Raw genomic sequence first — 16,037 nt, 5'->3', positions numbered from 1 at the left:
CTTCAAATTCCTTCCCTTTAGTTCTTTTCATTATTTAGCACTTATCATTAATTATGACTTATAAATTTTCCTCAATATTATTTGTACATATACAAATATACATCACATGTATGTATATATAATTATATTATGTACATGATATATATTCATACATATACCCATTCATGTATATATTTTTACAATTTACATTATTTTAAAGAAATTTATATAGTATTTTGTTTGGTGATTATGTGTATATACTTATTTAACAAACAATTACTCACTAAAGTGTTCACTATACAATGATGAAGACTTTGTTTGGATCCTAAGCACCTGTAGAAAAAGCTGAATGTGATGGTGTGTGCCCATAACCTCAACTGTAGGGAGATGGAAATGAAGAGCTATGGTCTTGCTAGCCGGATAGTTTTATTGAGCTCTGAGTTTAGTGGAAGCACTATCTCAAAAAGAGTTAGTTCATCTTCCTCTAGCCTACTCACACACACACACACACACACACACACACACACACACACACACAGCACTTTATCACATTTCATAAAATGCCCAAGACTAATTGCCTTCCAAAATATAGTAAACACCAAGAGTTTACGCTTCCATATTCTATTTGGGTTGTGTTTAAATATTATGCATCATTTAGTAAGATCTGAATATACTTCAAGGATTTTGATCAAATAAAATTGTAGTATAGCCTGTAACACAGTTGCGGTTTAGAAAGAGCATGTGTTTCTTACTTTTGGGTGGTGAAGTTCTCACAGTGGCCACTGTATTCTGTTACCATCTCATTAGCTTTTGCTGTGTCAATCTCCTGTTGTTCAGAGGAGGCTGACATGTTTTTCAGATCTGGCCAGGGAACATGCAGACCTCCTCCTGACCTGTGCTTTGGCTTAGAACTGGGTGTGTGTCACAGGTTGTGACAGTCAGCTCTTGAACTTTTGTTTGAGGAATTTAGAGAACTGTTGTTCATCTATAGTACCAGACAGTAAGTGAGGGGGAGGGTGGCTTGGATACTGAGTTCTAGTACTCTAATATTCTTGAGACAGTTTGTGTATACATTCATCTTTCTTTTTTCCTTGAAACTAAGAGAGCTGACTTAAAAAAAAAAACAGCCAAAGAATATGAAGAGAGACTTAACCAATTTGCTTTGTTAATGAACACTTGAAGGGAAATCTTGAATTTGTATCTTTAAATTTAGTAACAGTATTTACCTCAACACATTTTCTGTATGTAGCATTTGTCTTACTATTACCCCTCTTGATAACTTTTCATTGACTGTGATAAACATTTACTGTGGTTATTATTTTAAAATTTGACTAGCATATACCAATTTTATACATGTACTAAGGAATTTCATCGTGGGGTTTTCATACATGCTTCTACAGTACTTTGATTGGTCTTCTCTTCCCTGAGGTTTTTATCTTTAGTCCTATAGTGCCTCCTTCCACTTTTATTTGTTTTTTTTTTTTTTATTTTTTTAAATTTAGATACAGAATGGGAGGAAAAAATGATAGTATGTTCTTATATCTGGCTACTTAACATAACAATCCATTTGTTTTCTCTTCTGTCATTCTTTGTCCTTTTTGACTCTCCCTTCTCATAGAAAATATAGAAATTGGGAAAGGTTAACACTGGAAAAATTTTATATTATCATTTATTTTACAAATATATACATACATATTTTATTTCTACTAAGCTAATATATATGGCTACCCAACATGATAAAAGTTAAAATTGTCAACATTACTACCATACAATTTAGGCTTCTTGTGTGGGACTGTTGTGTGGGACTGCTACATATTCACATAATGAAAACATAATTTGTCAGAACTCTGGTCATAATATCAGTTTGTTTTGGTTGGTTTTATCTCTTTCATTTTTTTTAAATTAAAATAGTTACATGATTTTCCTCTTTCCCTTTCTTCCACAAAACCATGTCCATATGTTTATATATTGAGACTCCCTCCCCTGAGCCTGATCTTAAATTCATGGCCTCTGGCTTCTTTTTCAATTATTTATATATTCTCAGTCCATATAATGTTATTATTTTCAACTTGTGCTTGCATTTTGCAGATTCAGGAGTTTAGAAATAAATTGAGCTGTATTAAATAACTTGCAATGTGATGCTTAAGAAATTCAAAGTGCAATATGATATGTACCTGTTTCAGTAGCATCTGGCTGTGATAATATACAGATTTCTGATTTATATTGTGTCCCATTAAAAATACTGCTAGAAATGTCTGACTTTGTCTCATTGTTAAAGCAGTATTTAAAAACATCCTGTGTTTCACAGCTGACAAAAGTCATTCTATGATTTTTTTTCTGTGAATAAGCTATTTAATTGAAAGATTTGAGTGCAGTTCTATTCTGCTTTTAAATACGAATGTTTTATAACAGTAATCAAATACAGATTAATTTATAGCATATTAATCTGAGTTCCAATTAAAATTCTTGAGTTTGTTGATATGACAATTTATTGAAAAGATTAAATATTTTTTACAAATACTTTCTTCTTTTAATGTGACTTTATCTATTCCTGTAACAACTAAACATACACATATGACACACACATGGATACACAAAGACAGAAATATAAGCACACACATGCAAACATACACATATAATCACACAAGTGAGTATGCTTACATGTATAGAGTAATAAATAACATTGGAAATATAATAAAAATTACACAAAATAGATATTTTTAATTTTTGGAAAAATGGTACATTTGGATGTTCCATAGCAGGTCCCAGAGTAGAGCAAAGTTCTGTTTAAAGGCTTTACAGTGAGGAAAACCTGTAAGAGATATTTGAAAGTGACTTTGGCCACCAATGCATATAGTAAGAGTGTTAGTGAGATGGAAACTTGCAGAATGAGAGTGGTTATTTTAAAAATCTTAACTTTGTTGCAGGGAAATAAACAGAGAAGGCAAAAAGTAGAGGATTGGCTAGGGGCTGGATGTTTAATATGACATTGTTAGTACTTTGAGGAAAGGCAGCAGAGATGCAAATATGTAGGGAATTAGTGGTGAAATTTCTATTTTGATGCTAATGGAAATTATATTCTAATTGCTGTCCAATATTATTAAATCAAAGCGCCATCTAAAGATATGATGAAGCAATGGCTAGAATTAAGTCTAAACTTTGAATGCTCATGATTCCTACTGTTACTCTTGGATTAGGTGTAATCATTTAGCTATTTCATTCAGTAAGAAGTTACAGTATGTGCAGGATAATGCTGTCATTCAAATGGCTATTGTTAAATCCATTTTCTTACTGTGTGTCACTGTGTGTGTGTGTGCGTGCATGTGTCTGTGCCTGTGTGTGTGCTTGTGTTTGTGTATGTGCATGTAATGGGATAATCATGCCATTATTAGTGAAGATGCCATTATTAGTGAAGAGTTGTTTCATTGTCAAGTATGAAATGGTTAAATCTTTTAATATACTCTGGATTGTAATTTCGTAGAGATTTTCTGATCACATAAGAGTACTTTCTAACAAAACTTGGGGAATTCCTCTTGGGGTCTTTTTATACCCAAAGCAAAATTATTTTTCTCATTTGAATTTTTCTTAATCTTTCTTTAACTCTTGAAACTTATCTAATGACTTTAATTTAAAAATGGTGACTTCCTATTGGTTTTTAATGACAATGTCAGTTTCAGAACAGTTTCTAGTTTCTAAAGGAAGACAAAGGTTAATGAATCTTGTAAGATCCAAGTAAATGAGTTCTGCTAATTTTTTTTTTTTTAGCAAGCAGAGAATTTCTGAGTTGTAGAATATGTTCACAAATATTCTTATACAGGGCATGCATGTCCTTGAAAGGCCATAGGCATCTGGAGATGCTCATGGAGAAGTGTTTGAGTATATATGGACATAAAGATGTGTGGGCTGCAATACACTGACTTTATGTTGATGGAATTCATGAATACTTATGCTTATTTTATGTATGATTGTTTGAGTTTCCTTAGTATATCAAAGTTTTACTCTTAAATGTGGGTAATAAAATGTTGTGCTAACAAGAATCTACATTGATACATACAAATAACCTCTATAATTCTGATGTCAGAAATAAAATGCTCCGAGTAAATCTGGTCTTGACTCTGGATCAGGTTTTCACTTATATTATTAAAATGATCGTGTAACCACATAATATGAGTGGTGGTGTTTGTGGAGAGCAGCACTTATGTCTGGATACTCTCTGGGGGGTTTAACTGTTAGAGATAACTATGATTAAATTCTTAGTACAAAGTCATGTCAACAACTCTGTTATCTCCATTTCTAGCAAGGAATTTCACTGGATAATGATCATTACCTCAAACCTGCACACAAAATACAGAAACAGAGAAGCCCTAGATAAGAAATATGCAAGTATTTACTCAAAGATTCCAGATAGAATGTAAGGATAATGCAGGATAATGAGGAGGTGATCTATTGCATTGTTCAATACAATAAAACATTCCTCACTTACAGGTTCATTAATAGACTTTGCTATGTTCTTCCCAGGTGTCCTCTTTTATCTTCTAGGTTCTTGTGAAACTGTGGAGAATAAAGCCAGCACAGGATTGCTTAAATCTCATCAAAGTGCTAAATTTAAATCATCACTATACATCTGTTTGTAAAAGAATGAGCCATTTAGAACCTACTATGCCATGAGCAGTAAATTCTCAACAACTCTTTAAAAATGGCTCACACAAGTTTGTAAACAAGAGAGAGTTTAAAAACCTTGAAGTAAATTGCTCAAAGAGGTGCTATGAAAATTGGTAAAAAGAAGCACACCAGTCAGGCACAAAAAAATCTAGGGTGCGCATGCACTAGGCTATATGCACTATCAATGAGAAATTTTATACTCACATTTGTGAATTCTGAGGCTTGTGGAACATTGTAAGTATATGTACTTACTCTGGTGCTGGGAGAAGAGATGACCTTGTGACATTGTATTTTGTTAGTAACTAGAACTGTGATTTTATACTGGTTACTTCGGATTGTAAAGATTAGCAGGTGTTACCAATAGGGGTTAAACAATAAAATGAAACACTTAATTTACATTGCTAATACTTTGTGACAATTAAATATGCCATTCCTATTAATATCATACTTGTTATTACTTATAATATTTTATTCTTTAACCATGAAACATCTTCACCTTTTAAAAAACATTCACTAAGTGAAATGAAGAACTGTTACTTGAAAGGATAGGAAAGGATATAAGTGTAAACCTAGAGACCTAATATTTAGAAGTTAAGACATCTGGATTTTATTGGGGCACAGAATACATGATAAGGTATGAGAAGGGGAAGAATTAATTATAAATGTGTTAAACTTTCAAAAATAAAAGTAAAAAAAGTTTAGTAAAAAGTTAAGAAGTGCACAATATGGCAAAATTGTACCATTGACTTTAACATTTTTCTAAAACGTGTACAGAATTGCCTATACACGCATGGATCATTTTGCTCTTTTCTAACATAATGCATTTAAATTAGATTCATGTTTTTCTTGTTCAATGAAGTTGATGCAAAGAAAGTGCATCATTAGATGGCTTTATTAAAAACATTGCTTATTTAAGGGAAAACAAAATGAGTTATTTATGTTTGTATAAATATTATTGTGCCATATACATTCTTCTCTAAGTTTTAAGTAATGTTGTACTGCAGCTTCATATTAACTTTACAATTGTACACAAGCTATACAATTAGGTGCTCACTTAACATTAGCAATTATAAACTTTCTCTTATATACATAGTAGCTCCTAAGGAATGAAGTGCATTTTCAGTAATGTCTGCTACACTGTGTGTTGCTTTTCTGCTCTTCAGCAAAGGGATAGGGTGGGAAAATAATTTCACACTGCATATAATGCATCTGATATGAAGGAAACTTGAAAATTATTTAGTTACAGATTTGTCTGACCAGGCTTGCAAAATGGCATATATTATGTTAATGGGCAGGCATTTGAAAATGAATTTGAATATTAAATGCAGTAAGTTTGGGTTCTGACATGAATAAAGACATAGTTGGTATACAATTTAGAAACAGGTTTCTTATTAACTCTTTCATTACAGCTGTTCACAATCATGCCTCATGCTGCAAATGCCATAGACTCCCATATTGTTTTGATCACTAAAAATTCTATTATATTAAATCTATCGAAAGGCACACATGAAGATCTACTGTAGTATTAGATTATTCTGTGTTCATTTGCTTCATGGTGTTCAATGAAGAATAGTTGCCTTTTCATTGAAAGTCGTAAGTAGAAAAGAAATGAGCAATATTTATCACTGTATTAATAATAGCATGCCACATTTCAAAGTTTCGTTTGTAAAGTCACACATTTGAGTCGGTGTATATCAGAATGTGTGTTCTCCAGTGAGTATTATATATTCAAACCAAATATCATTTTTACAAGTCCAAGCAGAGACCCCCAATTTACTATTTAGAGGATTCACAGTATTTAAATCTACAGAAAATGAATAGTTAATAGGAAACCTTCTCACCAAAGCATATTTTTATTGAAGGAGCAAAGCACTACTGTACACCGGATGTTTTAGGTCATTTATTTTGTTTTTGCTCTGGGTCATTTTACAAAAGCACTTCTGCTCTCTAGCGTTAAAATGAGAGCCACTCTACTCCCCAGATATTACCCAGCAGCACTTGGGGGCTCTTAATGATTAATACCATCACCGTCCAGCCACAAACCTTTCTGCCGCAGATAATGCCAGGCAGCAAGCACGCTTGACACTTTTAATGTATAATTAAGTAGGAAAAGTCAGCACTCAGTATGCAAATTTTTCAAAATGATAAATGATGCCATACAGCAGTAGGGATTGATTTGGTGTAAATGAAACTAATTAAGGAAATGTCAAACATAATTAATAAAACAGGTTTAAGCTGCAAAACATTGTCAATTGAATGAATGAGGAGGCATTGGCTCCCATTGTTTCTGCTTTATTTAGGGCTTGTGTTTAGCTTGTACTCTGTTCCTAAATGCACTTTCACTACCTCACACCCTCCACTACCAATTCCCAGAGAGGGGGAAAATAAATTTGCTTGTCTCTCCACTGACTGCAGAAATTAATTGCAGAAATCTTGTCCCATCCAAGTGTTACATTCACTCACAGGACATTAACATAACTAATTTGAAAGAGCCCAAATGACTGCATAATAGAGGACTGTCAGCATGCCTGACAGTCTTTGGTCATACCAAATTAGCTTGGTTTTCTAATTGAAATTTTTTTCTTCTACTCTTTCTATAATTTTTTCCTCAGCTATTCATTTTTGATAAGAACAAAGGTTTTATAATTTACAAAAGAGTGCTTGACCTATAATTACTAGGAGGAAATTAGGGGAGGTAGAAAAGTCAGATTTAGTCCTGGTAATGATGCTGGAGACCTTGCTCCCTCTAGGGAGCCTGAAGAATAATGGAATCTTCTATTTTTACGGGCGACCTGTGCACCGGTGCTGACTCTAACTGTGAATCCACTTTACTTTGCAGATCACTTGCTTAACACTAAAAGTGCCAGCAGAATGGCAGGCCATTACTCCAAATGTCATTCAAACCAATCCCATTTCCACATGCCCTTCTATTCCATAGAGCGAAATGGGAAACATCTGCCAGTCCTCATATCACTCCCTTATAAATCTTCCATGTTGAGTTATGCAACTTAATTTGTGAATCATTTGGGTAAATTAGGGCAAGAGAGGGTAAGGAGTTTGTCAAGAGGAAGAAATGCAAGGAATACTAAATTGATTTATTTGAAAAGGAATCCAATGGGCTTGATTTTAAAATTGTCACCTGCATGCTATGGCAATAATCTCAACATAGTTGGCATAGTCTTCAAAGTCAGAAATCCAGCAGTGTATTCTCAATTGAGAAGAGTCTTAAAGGCATATACTTTCCTCGTAATTATGCCATGAAGTGACTCAATGTATAAGAATAAAGTCTTTTGAAACATTGAATTATGAGTTATATATTTAATATGTCATTTCAGATTAACTGGGGAAATTAAATGGAACTGAAGTCAAAGATTGCACATGAAGGCAGGTGGGGTGTAAACATTTTTCTTAATTTATATAACTTCTGCTGCATTACTGCAAGTACAAATGCAAGGCTATGTGTGTACATGCTTAATATCTTGTTGACATATTCTGTCCTACTTTTATGATTTAAATTTTAATTCCAAAAGTAGAAATAAAGTTTGTTGATATTGGTATGAAGTTGTAGACATTCTTGACTTAGAATTCTATAAGTTTTGGAGCCCAATTTTTCTATGCTTCCCAATATTTTCTCTGGGTACTCAATATTGCCCATATAGTTATCTTTTACTCTTTTTTTTTTTTAACCTTGATTGAATGTATCCCTCTTTATCAGAACACACATTATGGGTATGGGATCCTTGGTAATATCTTCTGTGTTGTGTGAGTCTGTAAAGAAGGATGGGATTGTCAATTTATACTTCACCTTTAAATGGAATGTGTTGGAATGAATCAGTCGGTTGAAGATAAATCATGTGTCTTGTCTAAGAGGGAAACAAAGTGCTTCTGAATTACCTCATCCTATGTTGCAAAGATGAATTAAAGGACTTTTTCTGTTATAAATTGCATATGATTTTATTCTATCTCCTTAAAATAGAATTAATGTATTTTTTAAATGAAAGTTAGGGTCAGTTTTCAAGAAGCTTGTGATCTTAAGGCACAGCTAAATGAAGTGGCCTAAAACTGTCACAGCAGTGAAGTAATTTTATTGCTTCTTCACTTTGTCCTTTGGATTTGCTTTTATTTTTGATGATTCTTCAGACTTTATATATTACCCAGAGAGCTCTATGATTAAGGTTATATCAATAATATCAAGGAAGTACACTGAAAAACTTACCCAGACTAATCCCACAGGAAGAGATTTTTTCATCCCAGAACCCATGACAAGGGTGGGTGCCCCAGACATATGGGGTATTATGAACATAATATCTACTCCTGATTCTGTCCCTGTCTGATACTAAATAAATCAGTGATAGTGGGAAAGATATATTCCTCAAGGAAAACCAGGGTGTTTTTCACTAAAAGAAAGAAAAGTTAAGGAAACATTGATAATAGCATAAATTAAACCTTTTGCAGAATACATACTATAATTTCTAACAGCAAATTGTATACTAGGTATGGAATCCTTTCTCCTTATTTTATATTAATAACAATAAGAAATGGAAAATGATATTTTATGTGAGTGAATGGATTATTTTATTATGCTAATTGCTTTACAGGATATTAGCAAAGAACGTTAAGGTTTGGTGAGAATGTTTTGCTATTCATAACAAAGAGAAACATGGTTTATTAACTGTCACTTTGAAATATTTTTATAATTACAATTACAAAAGTTATAAAAATAGTGAAGTAGTGAAGTGAATTCACATATATTCTTATGTCAATCATAAATATTCCCCAAATGTTAACAAGTTACATAATCAACATATATCCATTAACAATAGAATCTTAGTGCATACAATAATATCAATGGAAAAATTTATTTTGATGGGGGAATCCTTCTGTGAATATATGATTCTCTTATTGGTTAATAAATAAAACACTGTTTAGCCAATGAGTCAGGAAGATAGGCAGGCCTAGGACACAAGGAGAATTCTGGAAAAGGTAGCAGAATTAACCCACCACACAGAGTCACAATGCTGCAGGAAGAGTAACACCATGCCGGGCCATTACCGGGTAAGCTGCAGCCTCATGACAATACATAGATTGATAGAAATGGGTTAATAATTAAGACAGAACTAGCCAATAAGAAGCCTTAGCCATCTGCCAACAGTATACTTGGGGCCAAACAGCTTGGGAAACTCCACCACATTTTGTTTTTGTTGGTATTCCTAACATTTTTCTTTGACTGATTCAATAAACTCATGATGTCATGCAGCATTTTTCATCATGTCTGAAGTTACTTCTCTTCAGTGACAATTTTTATCTGGCATAACCTTGACACTACTGAAGCATATTAGTATTTTTTGGGCATTTAGATGTGTCTTATGCATCATTAGGAAATCCACGTCAGAGGCAACCTAACCTTCTCCTTGTCTTCTATCAGGGATCCTATGATGTATGATGTAATGCTTTATTACTAGGATGTTAACAATGATCACCTAAGGCAGGTGCAGTCTTTAAGGTTTCTCTATTACAAAATTAAAATTTTTACCTCAAAAAGGGCTAAATCTAGGCCACTTTGGAAAGGAACATCAATGTCTACATGCATGGGAGATGTATCAAGAATTTTGAAATATATCTCATTATCATCTTTGTAACTTAGATGAAATTTGAAATTTTAAAAATCACAAATGCATGAAACAGTTGTTCTTTCTTCTAGTTGTGCTTTCTAAACTCTTAGCTCTTAGAAAACTTGAGTTCCTACCATCCACATCGAAACTGAGAACTGGCTGTATCTTCAAATCCAGGTTATCAGTGACCTTATTTTGTCCTCTGTGCACATATGCGTGAACATGGTACACATAAATTTATGAAGGTACATTCACATAAATGAGTAAATGAATTAGTGGATCACGTTTAATGATTATTATATAGTGTTCTAATGTTGATTTATCCCTTCATTCTTCCCATACTTCTTCATTTTTGAAGCTTATGTAAACATTTTTAATGTTTTTCTACACATACACACATATACCTATATGCACATATCTTTACTTACGTCAATCTGTACCTAGATTATGCAGCACAGAGAGAGTCTATCATAAAACAATTCTATAGTAAAATGGTATGACATTACCAAAGGCTTTTAAATTGAAAAATGAAACAGAAAAGTGCTGATAAATATATGGATAAAAATATGGTTACTTGAGTTTTGAAAATAATCTGAGAAAATGGAGAAATTATGATTTTCAACATTTTTGTAGCAGTGAAAATCTAATATGCAGAAAGATTCTCCTCAAGTATCCCTTCTCCCTAAAAAACTTTTACAATAATGCATGAGGAATCTAATTGTCAAACACAAAACTAAAACTTTAGACATTTGAGACAATCTTTGTAATCACTAATTATATTAAAATTATAAAGATTCAATAAGCGTGATTGAGAAAGAATTAAAGAAATAAATATTTAAAAATATAAGAAAAATTTTCATTTGCCAAAGACATTGTTGAAGCAAGAAAAACACATTATAAATTTTTGAAATGATTTGAAATTACAAATACAGTTTACCTAGAATATATGGAGATATTTCATTATGAACCAATTGAAAAACAAAATACATTTGAAACTATAAATATACATATTGTCAAAACATACATGAAGATTATTCAAATTCATTAACCATTCAGAAAACATAAAATAGTATTACCAGATATTACTACATGTATATTGCGATAAAAATACCCTACTTTTGTAAGAGATGAAAAGTGTACAGACAGACAGACAGAGGCTGTTCTATTTAGAATATATATATATATATATATATATATATATATATATATAGAGAGAGAGAGAGAGAGAGAGAGAGAGGGAAAATGATATAATTACATTATAATCTTAATATAATAAACTTAAAAAGTGCTAATATTACTGAAATTGTTCTGAAAATGAAACTGAAGGAATAGTTTCAAATCCTATTGGTTATAGTGATACAATATTACATAAAGACTCAGAAAAACAAAAAAATTATATATAAATATTATTTATGAACATAGATGCAAAATTTCTCAATGAAATATTTGCAAACCAAACTCAAGAACACATCCAAGAAATTATCCATCATGTTCTAGTTGGCTTCATCCCAGAGATACAGGGTAGCTTAAATAATAGATATAATCTACCACACAAATACACTGAAATACAGAATCCAATGACCATCTCATTAGTTGTGTAAAAGGCTGATGATAAAATCAAACATCCCTCTAGATAAAAGTCATGGAAAGACTAGAGATAAAATGGACATATCTCAACATAAGGACAATTTATAGCAAGTCCACAAGAAAAATCAATGTGGAGAAACTCAAAGCATTTCCACAAAAAATGAGGAAAAAGATGAGCATTTCCACCCTCTACATACCTATCCAATATAGTACTTGAAGTCTTACCTAGAGCAATATGATAATAGGAGATCCAAAATGGCTGTACGAGTTTGCACTCCCACAAACAGTGGAGGAGTGTTCCCCTTTCTCCACATCCTCTCCAACATGAGTCATTATTGGTGTTTCTAATTTTAGCCATTCTGGCAGGAGTAAGTTGGTATCTCAAAGATGTTTTGATTTTCATTTCCCTGATAGCTAAGGATGTGAAGCACTTTCTTAAGTGTCTTTCAGCCTTTTTGATTTCCTCTGTTGAGAATTCTCTCTTCAGTTCTGTACCTCATTTTTAATGGGGTTATTTGGTGTTTGGTTGACTAGTTTCTTGAGTTCTTTGTATATTTTGGAGATCAGACCTTTGTCAGATGTAGGAATGTTGAAAATCTTTTCCCAGTCTGTGGGCTGCTGTATGGTTTTGTCGACTGTGTCCTTTGCCTTACAGAAGCTTCTAAGTTTGAAGAGGTCCCATTTATTAATTGTTTCTCTCAGTGTCTGTGCCCCTAGAGTTATGTTCAGGAAGCAGTCTCCTATACCAATTTGTTCAAGGGTACCTCCTACTTTCTCTTCTAAGAGGTTCAATGTGGCTTGGTTGGGGTTGAGGTCTTTGATTCATTTGGACTTGAGTTTTGTGCATGGCGACAGACATGGGTCTATCTTCGGTCTTCTACACACCCTCATCCAATTGTGCCAGCACCATTTGTTGAAGATGCTGTCCTTGCCCCATTGTAGAATTTTAGCTGTTTTTTCAAAAATCAGGTGTTCATAAGTGTGTGGGTTAATGTCAGGATTTTCAATTTGATTCCATTGGTCTACTTGTCTATTTTTGTGCCAATTCCAGGCTGTTTTCAGAACTATAACTCTGTAGTAGAGCTTAAAGTCATTTATGGTGATGCCTCCTGAAGAGTACAGCCATTTTCGAGATCCAAATGTCGGTTCCTCAGGAAAATGGGAATTAGTTTACCACAGGACCCGGCAATCCCCCTCTTAGGCATATACCCAAAGGATTCACATCCATGCAACAAAGACATCTGTTCAACTATGTTCTTAGCAGCACTGTTTGTAATAGCAAGAAACTGGAAGCAACCTAGATGCCCCTCAATTGAAGAATGGTTAACAAAGATGTGGCACATCTACACAATGGAATACTACTCTGCAGAAAAAAAATAATGGAATCTTGAAATTCACAGGCAAGTGGATGGCACTTGAAGAAACCATCCTGAAAGAGGTAACCCAGTCTCAAAAAGAGGCACACAGTATGTACTCACTCATATATGGATTTTAGACCTAGAGTAAAGGATCACCAGCCTATAATTCACATCACCAGAGGAACTAGGATACAAGGTGTATTCTAAGAGATTCATATAAAGTCCCTCACAGAACCAGGAAGGGACAAGTCCCCCAGAGCACAGGGGAAGTGGGGGGGGCAGTGAATGGAGAGAGAAGTAGGAGAAAACAAGGAGGAGGAAAGGAAAACAAGTGCGACCAGGAAGATTGAGCCCAATTAGGAATAGAAGACAGGAACGAGATAGATAGATAGATAGATGATAGATAGATAGATAGATAGAACATAAAAGAGGGAGCCAATATTGGTTTGAAGATAAAATTGAACACAAAGAAAGGTGTAGAGAACTACAATACTGCTGCCAAGTAACAATTTGAGCTTCCATGGAAAGGCTACCATAAATGCCCTTCCTGGAGAGTGAGATCAACAACTAATTTATCCATGGAGCCCTCAACTAATGTCTGTTGGAAACAGGAGCAAACACCCATACATAAACACTGAGTTGAAGTAGAACCCAGATGCAGATGGAGAGGACAAGGCCAGGCGGCAGAAACACACAGAGACAGTTTACCTGAACAAGGAGGAGCTAAAGGGCCACCAGACTGATAGCTGGGAAGCCAGCATGGAACTTTCACTTGCTTGTTTAGAGTTACCCAGGATATTTTACAAAATTTGAGGATATTGTGAAACATATTGTTTGCTTGATTATTTTTTCACACTAATTGTCATTTTCAAATAGGAAAACTAATAATTTTGTGAGTTAGTCTTGTGTCCAATTACTTTGCTGAAAGTTTTTTATCAGCTGTATGAGAGTGAAAGACTTGTCAATACTCAGAATGTCTTTATCCTCACTAGAACAGTCTAGATTCTATGTAGAAGAGGAGATAGAATGATTTAAGAACTAGAGCTGATGGATAACTCAAAGAAAATGGCATTTTCTAGATTCAATATATTTGATGAACATATGAACTTATAAAGACTATGAAAGTATGCAGAAGATGTGAACATGTTCAAGCCACAAATAATCACAGCATAGAGAACTAGAAATGGGCACAAAGGATCACTCCCAACCAAGAAGTTATTTGTAACTGGCAGCTTTTTGAGAGAGGGAAGAGATAGTTTTCTTCAGTAGAATGACGTAGAATGACACTTGTCTGTCTATCAAACTCCAAGCCTGGCCTCATACTCAGGAGTAGTTGAGCAACACAAAACATACTCGTGTGTGTGTGTGTGTGTGTGTGTGTGTGTGCGTGCACGCGCTATTTTTATGTGAGAGAAATAATTTGAAGGTTGCTTGGAAGGGAGGTAGAAAAGATTTAAAAGTTGGGGAAGAATATGATCAGAATGTATTGTGTAAAAACTTTCTAAATGCCAAGAGATTTTATATCGTTAATGGGAATATAAAATTGTATAACCAGTACAGCCAGTAATTACTGGAAGTTTCTTGAAGGAATATACTTAAAAAAATAATCTACATTCCTGGATGTTTGGCTCAAAGAACATTAGTAGTTAAACTTTCACAAATACTTTTCCAATTTTTTTTTTTTTTTTTTTTGCGCTTATGTTCTTATTTGTAAAATGAAACAAAATCTGGAAACAAACCAGGATATATGTCTGGAAATATGCCACAGTGAGTAAGTAAATGTTTTTCATGCAGTGGGAATATCCCTGTTACCAGGTTTCTATCTAACCCCATAATAGCTCATGGGCACACACACATACACATATACACACTCTCTCTCTCTCTCTCTCTCTCTCTCTCTCTCTCTCACACACACACACACACACACTCATGCCAGTATGTATGCCACACATGCATAATAATGTTCTCTGCAAGAGCCAAAGATATGGGCACCAGACATGGGCACCCTCCCTTAGAGTTGTTGGCCATGAAATTCAGAGGCCCTAAAACAGTACAGGTTACTTCCATTATCATTGCTTCATTAAAGCCTGGTAAATAAGTATCTGGGAAATGATAGGCTGATTGATGTTTATTCAGGGAGAACCCACTTAACACAAGAAACAGATGGCTGCCACAGGTTTCCATCCCAAAGATGACTCTGGATGCTTTCTGTCCCTGACCAGGAAGTAAGAGAGCAAGCTGGGGTCTATGACCCCAGACCTAATCTTCCCAAGTCACACCCAAACCTGTGTCCATGTCCTAATGGGTGTGGTCAGTGCAACCCCTCACTCACTACAATTCTCCTATTCATCTAAGAAAAGATTAAGTCTTGATACAAAACTATATACAAAGACAGTAAATATCAAGTATGCTCTAGGAAAGAAAATTAAGGACATACAGATTTATGACCCATTGCCAGTGAGGTAACAAGAGTAAATGGCAATAACAACATATTAAGTCCTAGGGTAAAGGCATAACAGAGATTAATATAGAGTAATCCTAGCTGGAAAGTTTAAGTTTTGTACCTAATATTTCTATCTAGCAAGAGAGAACAATAATTGAGACAGTCTAATATTCAACCTCATCAAAGACCTGAGAAGAAAGATAAAAATACTAGGGTAGACAGGAAGTGCAGGTGAGTAGCTTCTAAAAGGCAGAGTGAAGACAGAAACAGAAGGCTACCTGGACAGTCACCCAAGTCTCACAGCAACATCAGTGAAACCAATTCTAAGGCCTAGAGTATCTGACAGACTACATAAGCAGGGAGGTAGAAAGGCTGTCTTACCCTGACTTGGCAAGG

This window comes from Phodopus roborovskii, unplaced genomic scaffold (assembly GCF_943737965.1).
Source record: "Phodopus roborovskii unplaced genomic scaffold, PHOROB, whole genome shotgun sequence".
Lineage (NCBI taxonomy): Eukaryota > Metazoa > Chordata > Mammalia > Rodentia > Cricetidae > Phodopus > Phodopus roborovskii.
The sequence above is the reverse complement of the archived record's forward strand: the minus strand, read 5'-3'. Positions refer to the sequence as shown.